Source organism: Biomphalaria glabrata, chromosome 6 (genome assembly GCF_947242115.1).
Source record: "Biomphalaria glabrata chromosome 6, xgBioGlab47.1, whole genome shotgun sequence".
Classification (NCBI taxonomy): Eukaryota; Metazoa; Mollusca; class Gastropoda; family Planorbidae; genus Biomphalaria; species Biomphalaria glabrata.
The window spans coordinates 38,033,101-38,046,821 of NC_074716.1; the positions used below are offsets into that span (position 1 = coordinate 38,033,101).

General features: G+C 33.8%; 1 protein-coding gene across 5 annotated transcripts in view; it reads right to left on the bottom strand.

Annotated features, from left to right (window-relative positions):
- The window catches only part of LOC106069424 (four-jointed box protein 1-like), a 158,280-nt gene that overhangs the window by 87,666 nt on the left and 56,893 nt on the right, over window positions 1–13,721 (bottom strand). For 2 of the 5 annotated variants that reach the window (XM_056034056.1, XM_013229080.2), the window contains exon 1: window positions 4,032–4,211. The exons of the other annotated variants lie outside the window; for them this stretch is intronic. The gene's annotated coding sequence lies outside the window, so the exon portion shown is untranslated. Of the gene's footprint in view, window positions 1–4,031; window positions 4,212–13,721 lie in introns of those variants that run through there. 5 annotated transcript variants of the gene reach the window in all.

Sequence of the window (13,721 nt, forward strand, 5' to 3'; positions counted from 1 at the left end):
TGAAAATGATTTCTATATAATTAATTATATGATTCCTTGTACTCATTATTTGACACTATAACTTGTTATGAAAATACGAATGCTATAACATTTGTAACAAGGTACAGGAGTGAACAAGACGTACTTATGAACAGGAAGATGATCTTACCACGCTCGAGTTTATGACGAACGCGAATGTCTATTAGTTCAGTATCGGCCTGGACTACCTGTTAGTAAGTAAGTGGTTCTCAAGACTAGAAACGATTGAGAAGTATGTGTTCTAAACTTTGATTTGATTTACTGAGCAAGGAAATTGTATTGTACTAAGTGTGAAACTTTCTGACATATTATAGTGACCTTTTAATGTATATATAGATCTGGACGTAACCATGACTTTTGTCTCTCTATGGAAGTTTTGATAACAAACAAAATAATTCATAACCAATAATCATTAACTATTATTGGTTAATTTGTTATCGATTCGTGTTTTGCTAGGTACAATAAATAATTGTTTCAAGGTTCGATCTAAAATTGGGTGTGGCAGAAATAACTTGTACAATTATCTAAGGGTATTAAGCCATACCTTTGAATACTGGAGGATTAATTTCCCGTCTTGGTAGCAAAACAAAATAATTAATAACTAGTAATGAATGACTGATTATATTTGTTTGTTTGTATTAATCATGTATTGTCTTCGCCAATGAACAATTCTACACATTTTCCACTTGATCCGAGAATGGGTGTGTGAGAAATAAAATGTACAAACTTTTTGCTAGACAGACAGACAGAGTGAGGTTTGTAAAAAAATGTGTTGAATTTGTATTTCAGATCTCAAGTGGAAGTAATTTTTGGTAATATTACGTATTGTCGTATATGGCCAAAGATTGATCTTGTACCTGGTCTTCTACCATTGACTTAGGTGGTAAATCATTGACATTTGATTGCTGTTAAAGGAAGCTCAACAAACTATTATTTTTTATGTGTTCAGAAATTAATAGATAAAATAATAGTAATTTCAAAAATTTGCTGACATTGTTATTAGCGGCTCCAGAAAGGGGAAAAGACGCTATTAGTTTTGTGTGGATGTCTGTCCGTCTGTTCGTCCGTCCCGTTTAGATCTCGTAAACTAGAAAAGATAGTGAAAATCCGACATCATAATATTTTAGACCATTCAAAGTTATGATGCAACGGCTACTTTTTTCTTTTTTGAAATCGAATATTCTAATTTTTTAAATCACTTATGCAAGCAGTTTTTTTTCATAAAAACAGATCACTTTTAAAACTACTCACTATTAATAATAACAAACACTGAATGCTTCTTATTAGGGTGGATTCTAGTAGATGACTATATGCCATATTTTTAACACATTTATGCAAACGGTTATAGATTTTTTTGTAAAAAAAAATATTTTACATTTGTATAGCTGTATTTTAAAAAAGACAATTAATAAATAGTTTGTCATATTATTGCGTGAACTGCAGCAGTACCTCACAGGCTTAGAACACTGAACTAAAGGAAATTATTATTTTTTTTAAGGTAATGTTTTTTTCTTGAGGAATAAGAGATTGTCCCTTTACAAAACAATTAGAGCAATTATATATTCATCATAAGACATTAGTTAGGTCAGGTTCACATCTAACTTCACATTCACTTTCACCTATCTCTGGGTCTGTAGACCGCTGAGCACCACAAGATCCGTCATCCTTCTTTCTCCATTCTTCTCTGTCATTTTTCTTTGATAGAATTTCATTATGATTTTCTTTCTGAAAATATTGAAACCTGTCTTTTTACCTTATTGCATGGACCATTTCAAGGGCCGATTTTGAGTTTGTGTCTCCACACAAACTGTCTTTATAACCTTGTTAGCTTTACAGTTTGTTCAGTACAAAACAATATAACAAAATGTACGCTGTTGAAATAGACATCAAAACATATGATATGCAAAATTTAAATTCTATTTTTAGCGGCTCCCGAAAGGGGAAAAAGACGCAGTTTTGTGTGGCCTGTCTGTCCGTCCGTCTCGTTTAGATCTCGAAAACTAGAAAAGATAGTGACAATCCGACATCACAATATTTTAGACCATACAAAGTTCTGATGTAACGGCTACTTTTCTTTCTGAAAGCGAAAAATCTAATTTTTTATATCACTTATGCAAACAGTTTTTTTCATATTAAAAAATACACCACTTTTACAACTATTCACTATTAACAGTAACAGACACGTGGGGCTCTTTGTTAGTGGAGGATATGTAGACATGGTTTCAAAGGTTGTCATGGCCAGGGCTGTCAATGGGGTTAAGCTCCCATTGTCTATAAAATACTCATAATGGCGTGCGTCTCAAATAGCCTCTGACAACTAAGTCCAGCACCTGGCCTGCTCGTGTGGCTTAGATATTAAGCCCGGCGAAACTGCTCATGTAAACTATACTTTTAACATATTTATGCAAACGGTTGTAGATTTTTTTGTAAACATTTTTTTTATATTTCTATTGTTAGGTTATGAAAGTTCTATTATACAAAGTACTATATTTACAAACAAAAAATTTTTTTTTATTTTTTAAAGAGAAAAAAATCTATTTAATATGCATATAAGTCAGACATAATTTAAACAACAATTAATGAGTAGTTTTTCATATTATCGCGTGAACTGCAGAGCTACTAATACAATTGAACACCTAACCAAAGAATTTTTTTTTTTTTAATTTAAATTTTTAAAATTTTTTTTTACGGAAATGTTTTATTCTTGAGGAATAAGAGATTGGCCCTTTACAAAACAATTAGATCAATTAGATATTCATTATAAGACATTAGTTAGGCCAGGTTCACATCTAACTTTCACTTTCACCTATCCATTGGTCTGCTGGACTGCTGGGGCACCACACACAAAAATAATGATTACGTATCACACAAGCACCGATAATTATTAGTTAATAATTAGTGGGAATGAGCTGAACGCTCTCCTGTGATATAAACGTCGAAATGTCATAGTCACATTAAGGCCCCCATAGTGTGTCCCGCGACCTACATGAGAGCTCTCCAGATTTGTCTTCCAGAGGTCCCTTTACTGACAGCTGCCTTTCTCGATACCAGGAAGAGCAAAGTAGTGCCTGAGTTGATATTTATAGAGCTTCCGGCGTGCACCTATGTTCAATTAATTTAAAAGTGTTTTACAAGAATGTCCAGAGTCACTGACTTCAATATGTTCATTAGCTACCAAGTTGACATTCTCTTGCTTCTTGGAAAAGATCACCATTATAAAGGTGCTTACAATACTTCCCAATGGCCGTTTTAAGTCAGGTCAACTAATTTCAGTGCATCTTATCAAACCCAATGTCCAAGGGCGGGAAAAAAAAACGTTCTCGAAAAAAATCAACACAACAGACACAGGCTCGAGCTGGACTAACTTGGTTCATGTTTTGTTAGGTGCAATAAATAATTGAGCAAAGTTTCCACTTCATTTGAAATTGGGTGTGGGAGAAATAACGTGTGCAAACCTTTTACCAGACAAGTGAGTTGTTATTAGCTTTGTAAAATAAGTACTTCTACAGAAGACAAACACTCACTCACACCCAGTGCTTTTTTTTTTTGTAAAACGAAATAGGTGCCGGTACTCAGTGGTTAGATGCCGGTACTCAGTAGTTGATTGCCTAACTTTTAACTACTAAAATTAATAATATACGTTAAAATACCAGAAAAGTAATATTTGTTTTCAAAAAGGTGCCTGTATTCCGTACCGGTGCGTACCGTCACAAAAAAACAACAACCCTGCTCACACCTATAAATAATTCAGATAGGCCTATATAATAAGCTAATGATTATTTAAACCAATATGTAACGCAGAGTATAAAAAAATAGTACACATTGAGTTATAGTAGAAATTTTATTATTTATTATTATTGTAAATAACTAGATGTTAAAACACTTGACTTTGACTGTGTCTAGAACTGAGACTACAGCAAACAACACGATTTTGTCAATAAAATGATACCGGAAATAATACTATATTAGATTTTATCGCGCATGCGTAACATAACACAAAGAGTTCTACTCACAGTAAGATATCCAAAGATTGTTTTCAAATATATCCAGTCTGATTTGAATCATTATGAAGTTGTCTCTGATCTTAACTTCAATAGTTGTTGTTGTTACATGTTACACATTAACTTTTAAAATGCGAACAATGACCTTGGACTAGAACAATTCTAGATGTGCCTACGTGCATGTTTACATGTCATCTTGCTTGCATGCAGTAGCAGACTATGTGTCATTAAGGCTCGAATCACTAGAGCATGTAGCATATCAAATATCTTTCACTGGTATTGAATTTAATATGCATTGTGGTTCCTTTTGTCTTTAAAAAGAACCACATACGAGGTACGTCCAAACAGAAATATATGGGTTGGGGGTGGGGGCAGCAGTCGAATGCAATTGAAATGTTCCCCAAAACAAATAAAAAAAACATAATTAAAATTTAATTTAAAAAAAAAGGGGGGGGGGGGCGTGGACCTCCCTTAGAGATGAAGAAAGAAAGATTGTGTTTCATATAGCGGGCCGTTACTAAATCGCTTATCTTACATAAAATTATAATTTTGTTAGAGAAGCTATTTTAACTGGCAAACAAAGTCGAAGAAATCTGGCGCGAAACTTCGCGTGTCCAAGTTTATAGCCTCGAACCGTTAAAGTATCAAATTTTAGCCTCGAGTCCATGAACACTGCCAGCATTTTTTTTCCTTTTCTGTTCGTATTTTAATGTAGGAATTGTCGGGTTATGTCGCGCTGATCCAGAAATCCGACAGTTTAACTGGCAAACTAAACTGTAGTGTCATATGATGCCAGTCTGGATTAAATGGCCGTTTGTTTCAGTTTTGGCAATAAAATAGGAGGGACTGGGGGTGGATTCGTGGTAGCCCTTACACGCCGTGACAGCCATTTTATTTTGGCGATGTAGCCTTGATAAAGGGGACGGAATGTTGAACAATAGCAAAGGGAGGCAATTGCAAAGAGATAAAAAGAAGTCTTATTATACAACAGTCGGGGTTGATCTTAGAGATAGAATTCGCTCAGTTTATGTCGGAATGTGAATCAAGATTAAGGTTATTCACCTCATTTCAATTGTCTTTTGCAGTTTCTTGTCTCATGATATTGTTTCATTCTGTGATGCCCAAACCACAGCCCGCGGACCAGATCTGACGCTATCCAGGCCCTCAAAACCTTTGGCAACAGAGCCTAATAAAGTCGAAGGGTCCCAATAGACTTCACAAACAAAGTGTGGTCATGTGGCTCCATGCCGCGTGTGCTGGACATTAGATTTGACAATTATAATGTGGCCATTTTGGCCCCATGCCGCCTGTGCTGGACATCAGACATGACAATTATAATGTGGTCATGTGGCCCCATGCCACGTGTGCTGGACATTTATTTAGTCCACTAGGCCGAAAAAGCTTGATCAGAACTGGTTCAATTCTAGAGCGTATTTCAACTTCTTGACTTCTATTCAGAATGAGACAGTGTTGATGTAGTGGTATTATAGTAGTGATATTGTAAAAGTGGTATAGCTGTGATAGTGTGGTGTATAGCTCTATTGTAGGAGTAGAGTGAGAAGACCTCTTCGATGTCCAAAGGGTTATTTGAGGATTGAACTCCAGTCTAGTTTAAAGACTGTGTATCCAGTAAATAGGCTGATATATGTCCAGTTACGATGTTTACGTCCAGTAATGAACTTAGTATGTATGTCCAGTGATAATGTTTATGTATCTATTCTGTAATGATTTGTATGTCCAGAAGGAAGTTAGTGGACATATATATGACTAGTAATGGCTTGTATGATGTGTCCAATGATGATAGTTGATGTGTATAAGAAGGTCGGTTAGTTCAGTTGCATGGAAAGACAACATGTAAATCTTATGATAATAAATCAATTGGAAAACGCCCCACCCCTACTGTTGTCTTGGAATAGAAAGTTTTATCTATATATATGGTGGCTTAACCGAGGGATCTCTGTGAAGACAGTTATTATATCCTCGGTATTTTTAGGACGCCACTGAGGCCATCAAACTCTTATGGGTACCTGACATTAGTTTTGGAATTTAAAAGAGGTTTTAGTTGTTGTGCTAGCTACATGAAACCCTCGAGAATTGTCGGCAAAAGATGTCTTTTACATCATCTTCTTTTTTAATCAACAGTAAGTTTAATTAAGAAATAGATCGACACAGACTAACACAACAGTAAGTTTAATTAAGAAATAGATCACCACAGGCTAACAGAACAGTTAGTTTAATTAAGAAATAGATAGCCACAGGCTAACAGAACAGTTAGTTTAATTAAGAAATAGATAGCCACAGGCTAACAGAACAGTTAGTTTAATTAAGAAATAGATAGCCACAGGCTAACAGAACAGTTAGTTTAATTAAGAAATAGATAGCCACAGGCTAACAGAACAGTTAGTTTAATTAAGAAATAGATCGACACAGGCTAACAGAACAGTAAGTTTAATTAAGAAATAGATAGCCACAGGCTAATAGAACAGTAAGTTTAATTAAGAAATAGATAGCCACAGGCTAATAGAACAGTAAGTTTAATTAACAAATAGATAGCCACAGGCTAATAGAACAGTAAGTTTAATTAAGAAATAGATAGCCACAGGCTAATAGAACAGTAAGTTTAATTAAGAAATAGATCGCCACAGGCTAATAGAACAGTAAGTTTAATTAACAAATAGATAGCCACAGGCTAATAGAACAGTAAGTTTAATTAAGAAATAGATAGCCACAGGCTAATAGAACAGTAAGTTTAATTAAGAAATAGATCGACACAGGCTAATAGAACAGTAAGTTTAATTAAGAAATAGATAGCCACAGGCTAATAGAACAGTAAGTTTAATTAAGAAATAGATAGCCACAGGCTAATAGAACAGTAAGTTTAATTAAGAAATAGATCGACACAGGCTAACAGAACAGTAAGTTTAATTAACAAATAGATCGCCACAGGCTAATAGAACAGTAAGTTTAATTAACAAATAGATAGCCACAGGCTAATAGAACAGTAAGTTTAATTAAGAAATAGATAGCCACAGGCTAATAGAACAGTAAGTTTAATTAAGAAATAGATCGACACAGGCTAACAGAACAGTAAGTTTAATTAAGAAATAGATCGCCACAGGCTAATAGAACAGTAAGTTTAATTAACAAATAGATAGCCACAGGCTAATAGAACAGTAAGTTTAATTAAGAAATAGATAGCCACAGGCTAATAGAACAGTTAGTTTAATTAAGAAATAGATCGACACAGACTAACAGAACAGTAAGTTTAATTAAGAAATAGATCGCCACAGGCTAATAGAACAGTAAGTTTAATTAAGAAATAGATAGCCACAGGCTAATAGAACAGTAAGTTTAATTAAGAAATAGATCGACACAGACTAACAGAACAGTAAGTTTAATTAAGAAATAGATCGACACAGACTAACAGAACAGTAAGTTTAATTAAGAAATAGATCGCCACAGGCTAATAGAACAGTAAGTTTAATTAAGAAATAGATCGACACAGACTAACAGAACAGTAAGTTTAATTAACAAATAGATAGCCACAGGCTAATAGAACAGTAAGTTTAATTAAGAAATAGATCGCCACAGGCTAATAGAACAGTAAGTTTAATTAAGAAATAGATCGACACAGGCTAATAGAACAGTAAGTTTAATTAAGAAATAGATAGCCACAGGCTAATAGAACAGTAAGTTTAATTAAGAAATAGATCGCCACAGGCTAATAGAACAGTAAGTTTAATTAAGAAATAGATCGACACAGGCTAATAGAACAGTAAGTTTAATTAAGAAATAGATAGCCACAGGCTAACAGAACAGTAAGTTTAATTAAGAAATAGATCGACACAGGCTAATAGAACAGTAAGTTTAATTAAGAAATAGATCGACACAGGCTAACAGAACAGTAAGTTTAATTAAGAAATAGATCGACACTAGCTAACAGAACAGTAAGTTTAATTAACAAATAGATAGTCACAGACTAACAGAACAGTAAGTTTAATTAAGAAATAGATCGACACAGACTAACAGAACAGTAAGTTTAATTAACAAATAGATCACCACAGACTAACAGAACAGTAAGTTTAATTAAGAAATAGATAGCCACAGGCTAACAGAACAGTAAGTTTAATTAAGAAATAGATAGCCACAGGCTAATAGAACAGTAAGTTTAATTAAGAAATAGATAGCCACAGGCTAATAGAACAGTAAGTTTAATTAAGAAATAGATCGACACAGGCTAACAGAACAGTAAGTTTAATTAAGAAATAGATAGCCACAGGCTAATAGAACAGTAAGTTTAATTAAGAAATAGATCGACACAGACTAATAGAACAGTAAGTTTAATTAAGAAATAGATCGCCACAGGCTAATAGAACAGTAAGTTTAATTAAGAAATAGATAGCCACTGGCTAACAGAACAGTAAGTTTAATTAAGAAATAGATCGACACAGGCTAACAGAACAGTAAGTTTAATTAACAAATAGATCGCCACAGGCTAATAGAACAGTAAGTTTAATTAAGAAATAGATCACCACAGGCTAATAGAACAGTAAGTTTAATTAAGAAATAGATCGACACAGGCTAACAGAACAGTAAGTTTAATTAAGAAATAGATCACCACAGGCTAACAGAAAAGTAAGTTTAATTAAGAAATAGATCACCACAGGCTAATAGAACAGTAAGTTTAATTAAGAAATAGATAGCCACAGGCTAATAGAACAGTAAGTTTAATTAAGAAATAGATCGACACAGGCTAACAGAACAGTAAGTTTAATTAACAAATAGATCGCCACAGGCTAATAGAACAGTAAGTTTAATTAAGAAATAGATCGACACAGGCTAACAGAAAAGTAAGTTTAATTAAGAAATAGATAGTCACAGACTAACAGAAAAGTAAGTTTAATTAAGAAATAGATCGACACAGGCTAACAGAAAAGTAAGTTTAATTAAGAAATAGATCGACACAGGCTAACAGAACAGTAAGTTTAATTAAGAAATAGATCGACACAGGCTAATAGAACAGTAAGTTTAATTAACAAATAGATAGCCACAGGCTAATAGAACAGTAAGTTTAATTAAGAAATAGATAGCCACAGGCTAATAGAACAGTAAGTTTAATTAAGAAATAGATCGACACAGGCTAACAGAACAGTAAGTTTAATTAAGAAATAGATCGACACAGGCTAATAGAACAGTAAGTTTAATTAACAAATAGATAGCCACAGGCTAATAGAACAGTAAGTTTAATTAAGAAATAGATAGCCACAGGCTAATAGAACAGTAAGTTTAATTAAGAAATAGATCGACACAGGCTAACAGAACAGTAAGTTTAATTAAGAAATAGATCGCCACAGGCTAATAGAACAGTAAGTTTAATTAACAAATAGATAGCCACAGGCTAATAGAACAGTAAGTTTAATTAAGAAATAGATCGACACAGGCTAATAGAACAGTAAGTTTAATTAAGAAATAGATAGCCACAGGCTAATAGAACAGTAAGTTTAATTAAGAAATAGATCGACACAGGCTAACAGAACAGTAAGTTTAATTAAGAAATAGATCGCCACAGGCTAATAGAACAGTAAGTTTAATTAAGAAATAGATCGACACAGACTAACAGAACAGTAAGTTTAATTAACAAATAGATAGCCACAGGCTAATAGAACAGTAAGTTTAATTAAGAAATAGATCGACACAGGCTAACAGAACAGTAAGTTTAATTAAGAAATAGATCGACACTGGCTAACAGAACAGTAAGTTTAATTAACAAATAGATAGTCACAGACTAACAGAACAGTAAGTTTAATTAAGAAATAGATCGACACAGACTAACAGAACAGTAAGTTTAATTAACAAATAGATCACCACAGACTAACAGAACAGTAAGTTTAATTAAGAAATAGATAGCCACAGGCTAACAGAACAGTAAGTTTAATTAAGAAATAGATCGCCACAGGCTAATAGAACAGTAAGTTTAATTAAGAAATAGATCGACACAGACTAACAGAACAGTAAGTTTAATTAACAAATAGATAGCTACAGGCTAATAGAACAGTAAGTTTAATTAACAAATAGATAGCCACAGGCTAATAGAACAGTAAGTTTAATTAAGAAATAGATCGACACAGGCTAATAGAACAGTAAGTTTAATTAAGAAATAGATAGCCACTGGCTAACAGAACAGTAAGTTTAATTAACAAATAGATAGCCACAGGCTAACAGAACAGTAAGTTTAATTAAGAAAAAGATCGACACAGGCTAACAGAACAGTAAGTTTAATTAACAAATAGATAGCCACAGGCTAACAGAACAGTAAGTTTAATTAAGAAATAGATCGACACAGGCTAACAGAACAGTAAGTTTAATTAACAAATAGATAGCCACAGGCTAATAGAACAGTAAGTTTAATTAACAAATAGATAGCCACAGGCTAATAGAACAGTAAGTTTAATTAAGAAATAGATAGCCACAGGCTAATAGAACAGTAAGTTTAATTAAGAAATAGATCGACACAGGCTAACAGAACAGTAAGTTTAATTAAGAAATAGATAGCCACAGGCTAATAGAACAGTAAGTTTAATTAAGAAATAGATCGACACAGACTAATAGAACAGTAAGTTTAATTAAGAAATAGATCGCCACAGGCTAATAGAACAGTAAGTTTAATTAAGAAATAGATAGCCACTGGCTAACAGAACAGTAAGTTTAATTAAGAAATAGATCGACACAGGCTAACAGAACAGTAAGTTTAATTAACAAATAGATCGCCACAGGCTAATAGAACAGTAAGTTTAATTAAGAAATAGATCACCACAGGCTAATAGGACAGTAAGTTTAATTAAGAAATAGATCGACACAGGCTAACAGAAAAGTAAGTTTAATTAAGAAATAGATCACCACAGGCTAATAGAACAGTAAGTTTAATTAAGAAATAGATCGACACAGGCTAATAGAACAGTAAGTTTAATTAAGAAATAGATCACCACAGGCTAACAGAACAGTAAGTTTAATTAAGAAATAGATCGACACAGGCTAACAGAACAGTAAGTTTAATTAAGAAATAGATCGACACAGGCTAACAGAACAGTAAGTTTAATTAAGAAATAGATCACCACAGGCTAACAGAAAAGTAAGTTTAATTAAGAAATAGATCGACACAGGCTAACAGAACAGTAAGTTTAATTAAGAAATAGATCACCACAGGCTAACAGAAAAGTAAGTTTAATTAAGAAATAGATCGACACAGGCTAACAGAAAAGTAAGTTTAATTAAGAAATAGATCGACACAGGCTAACAGAACAGTAAGTTTAATTAAGAAATAGATCACCACAGGCTAACAGAACAGTAAGTTTAATTAAGAAATAGATCGACACAGGCTAACAGAACAGTAAGTTTAATTAAGAAATAGATCACCACAGGCTAATAGAACAGTAAGTTTAATTAAGAAATAGATCGCCACAGGCTAACAGAACAGTAAGTTTAATTAAGAAATAGATCGACACTGGCTAACAGAACAGTAAGTTTAATTAAGAAATAGATCGACACAGGCTAACAGAACAGTAAGTTTAATTAGGAAATAGATCGACACAGGCTAACAGAACAGTAAGTTTAATTAAGAAATAGATCACCACAGGCTAATAGAACAGTAAGTTTAATTAAGAAATAGATCACCACAGGCTAACAGAACAGTAAGTTTAATTAAGAAATAGATCGACACAGGCTAACAGAACAGTAAGTTTAATTAACAAATAGATAGCCACTGGCTAACAAAACAGTAAGTTTAATTAACAAATAGATAGTCACTGGCTAACAGAACAGTAAGTTTAATTAAGAAATAGATAGCCACTGGCTAACAGAACAGTAAGTTTAATTAACAAATAGATAGCCACTGGCTAACAGAACAGTTAGTTTAATTAACAAATAGATAGCCACTGGCTAACAGAACAGTAAGTTTAATTAACAAATACATAGCCACTGGCTAACAGAACAGTTAGTTTAATTAACAAATAGATAGCCACTGGCTAACAGAACAGTTAGTTTAATTAAGAAATAGATAGCCACTGGCTAACAGAACAGTTAGTTTAATTAACAAATAGATAGCCACTGGCTAACAGAACAGTTAGTTTAATTAACAAATAGATAGCCACTGGCTAACAGAACAGTAAGTTTAATTAAGAAATAGATAGCCACTGGCTAACAGAACAGTTAGTTTAATTAACAAATAGATAGCCACTGGCTAACAGAACAGTTAGTTTAATTAACAAATAGATAGCCACTGGCTAACAGAACAGTTAGTTTAATTAACAAATAGATAGCCACTGGCTAACACAGTGTTTCTCAAACTGTGTGCCGCGGCACACTAGTGTGCCGCCGAAGATTTGCAGGTGTGCCGCGGGAGTTTTCAGAAAGCCACAAGTGCAGCGTTACACAAGTCTGCCTACTATTAATTTTTTTTTACGTTGCGATGACATCCCCACTTCCAATGACCAGTAGTAGTATTGGGTCGCTCCATATTGACGGAAAGGGGTGTTTGACATTCAGGTTATGGCCGTTATGGCATTGTCCACTATACAAATATTATTATAATGACTCAAATGTAGGCCGCCTTAGCAGACTCACGTCAGTTCTTGAATTGGTTACGATAATAATGTGATAGTAAATGTTATTGTTTTGTCAGCCCCGTCCTGTTAGTGTAACCCAGTAACCCACAATGCTGGCATGTTGAAAGAATGTGCTCATTAACAGATGGGGGGGGGGGGTAATTGAATTCCTTTTAAGCCTTTATATATGGACGATCTAACTTGAATAAACCAGCATTTAAACTTTAAACAGACAAGAAAGTGTTTGTTAGTCTGTACTAGCCTACTATTACAAATAATAAGCGATGTGTTTCATGTAAATTGTTTAGGTGAATTTTAATAATAACAAATTATCAATAAGCATTATTCATTGTTATCCATGGAGAAATACGTTAGCAAGAATGAAACTGCGCAAGCGTTAAATGAAAAGCAAGGAACCAAACGAAGGTACAAAGAAGATTACATCGGATATGGTTTCATATCTTCGGGACCTGAAGATGTTCCATTGCCATTCTGTCTGATCTGCAATGCAACTCTGGCGAATGAGGCACTTGTTCCAAGCAAATTGAAGAGACACAAGGAAACAAAACATCCAGCTGTAAAAGCGCAACCGAAGGAATACTTTGAAAATATCAGGGCTCAACAAAATAAACAAGCTAAGAAACTTACGAACTACCTAAAGCTGCCAGAAAAGGGATTAATTGCAAGTTATAATATAGCTCAGTTATTAGCAAAACGCAAGAAAGCACACACAGAGGCTGAATCAGTCATTGCACCAGCTTTAGCTATTGTTGTTGAAACTATTCTTGGACCCGATGCCGCCGAAAAAATTAAAAAAGTTCCTTTGTCAAATGATACTATCTCGCGCAGAATTGAAGACTTATCGTCAGATTTACAAGATCAAATCTGCGAACACTTCGACGTGACTGACGATGAAGTGTCTCTGCTGTGGTCTCTTCAAGTTGATGAATCCACAGACGTTAGCGACAAAGCCCAGCTGCTAGCTTTTATTCGGTTCATAAAGGATGAAAAATGTGTCAACAAATTCTTATTTTGAAAAGACTTACAAACTACGACCAAAGCCGAAGATATTTTGAAAGTGGTGAACGAAAACATTTTGCTA